Genomic DNA, 2,411 nt, shown 5'->3' with positions numbered 1-2,411 from the left:
GAAAGTTTGTGCTCATGGCAACTGAGGTGCCGGGAAATAGAAACACGATCCGCTATTAAAAGTGCATTAGACCAGCAGCAGCCCTGATGGCAGCTATTAAAGGAAACCAGTCCTGCCGTTTTTAGGGCCAAACAACACATCGATGTTTCCCTTCTTTAGAGTCACGACCAACCAAAATAGAAGTGGCTTCTGTGGGGGGACACGCAGGACAGGAGTCACCACGTTCAGGGGCGGAGACCTGGGCGTGTCCCTCGGGCCTCAGGGCCGCCTGTCTCCCTGTGACGGGCAGTTCTCACGTGACCGATTCCGGCTCCACTGGTGGGGATTCCACACGTCACTTGGGCCCAGCCAGTGTGGCTCTTGACCTTTGAACCAGGAGGTCCCCGTTCGATTCCCAGTCAGGGCACATGCCCAGGGAGCAGGCTCGATCCCCCGTGTGGGGTGTGCAGGAGGCAGCCGATCAATGATTCTCTCTCATTGTTGATGTTTCTATACCTCTCTCTCCCTTCCTCTCTGAAATCAATAAAAATATATTTAAAAAATAAAAGCATCTTGGCCCCCGGAGGAGACCTGCCTAATGTTCTCTCCAAAGGTCCTCTCAACTCTCTCTCTCCTTCACGGCCCGTGGCCCCGACACCCACCAGCCTCCGCTTTCGCTGATCCACCAGGGGGGGCTGGCTGCTGACCCCCCCAGATCCCAGCAGGAAGACAGAGGCCTCAGCCCACCCAGCCCCAAACTCAGCCCCGAAAAGCTGATCCCTGCCTCTCCCGGCTCTTTCTCTTCAACCCGAAAATGGAACTGCCCAGGCAGGTAACAGTTCTTTTCAATATTTTAACCGTGAAATAAAATCGAGTCTGGAGACCAGGCGGTCTGCCTCTCTCAGTGACAGGAGAGAAGCCTGCCGCCAGGTGGGTAACACAGCCCGCCTCCCGGGCCTGTGCCCTGACCAGGAATGGAACCATGACCTCCTGGTTCATAGGTCGACGCTCAACCACTGAGCCACACTGGCCGGGCAGGAACCGGCATTTCCGACATCACTAACCCCATGTTCTCGGTGAGGAAACCAAGGTTCAGCATAATGTCCCCAAACTCTTCTTGGAGGCAGAAGACGGCACAACTTTCCTGCTCCCAAAGCCGGCTTGCCCTCCCTCCCCCACCACGTGGTCACTCACCTCAAAGGAAGAATTCTGTCCCTGCCACTTGCCTGCGTCAGAAACATGGAACAGTTTTTCTTCATGGGTCTTGGGCTAAAAGCTAAGATCTCCAGGGGCCTGGATGTGAAGGGCAGCGTTTGGTGCTGGACGCGAGGCAGCGTTTGTTGTGTTGGCGGCAGGAGGGTGGACCAGAGAGCTGACCCTCCGAGACCCCAGAGGCTCAGCACGTCTCTCCACTGTGAGATGCTCGACTGGGGGAGGGGGGGTGCAGGATTCTTAAGGGAAACGGTGATGGATGGGCGGCTGGCAGGGCGTGTGGACGGAGAACGAAGAAGAAACCCCAAGAGATCGGGGGGGGGGGGCAGCTCACACACAGCCCAGCGTTAATTCTCTCCCAGATCAAATTTTCCCAGGAGCAGAGGTGGGGGTGGGCCACCGCCTGACACCCGATCGCCCTGGGCTGAGGCTGGCGACCCCAATGAAAAGGGTCACTGAGGCCAAGGACACCTCACACCTGCCTCCTGGCCAGGCTCCCCCCGTGGGGTGGGGGGAGGAAATTTTGTCTCTTGTTCAGTGAGTTACAGCCTCATGGCTGAGGGTCTCGCGTGAACACACACACACACACACACACACACACACACACACACACACCACCAAGCACCCCCGAGGGGCCCGTCCACTGAGTTCCCGGCGGCAGCAGGGTTTTCGCAGGACGGCACAGTGTGTTAGCCCTAAATCTGTTCAAAGCACCGCACCCTGCTCTGACTCGGTATTTGTGGGGTGACAGGCAGGGATGAATACACTTGGTGGCTGCTGAGGTGGGGCTCCCTGTCTGGTGGGACCGAGACCCAAGGGCAACCTTCAGTCCAACAGAGAGAAGGCACCAGTATGGGGGAGCTAATGTGCTTGGGGGCGTCAGGGGGGTTCCCCAGAGGCCGTGAGGTGCTAAGGACAGGAATCATCACCAGGAGCCGCCACCGAAGGGCAGGAAGTATCCAGGTGGGAAAGTGGAGAGCTGGGTTTAAATGGAGATGTAACCTACAGGCCAGAATCAATGACAGAAACAGGAAGACAAGCAGCCTGGCCAGAGAGAGACAGAACCGGTCCTCAGATGACGGGCGAGGGCGTCTGCCTCCCACCCTCCCACCCCGCACACATTTCATTCCTGTGGCTTCACCGCTCCCTCCTGTAACGGCCGCACCCCCCACTCCCCACGCAGCCACCTGGCAAGCCCCGGTCTCGGATCTAATTTTACC

This window comes from Myotis daubentonii, chromosome 10 (assembly GCF_963259705.1).
Source record: "Myotis daubentonii chromosome 10, mMyoDau2.1, whole genome shotgun sequence".
NCBI lineage: Eukaryota > Metazoa > Chordata > Mammalia > Chiroptera > Vespertilionidae > Myotis > Myotis daubentonii.
Note: the sequence above shows the minus strand (reverse complement) of the source record.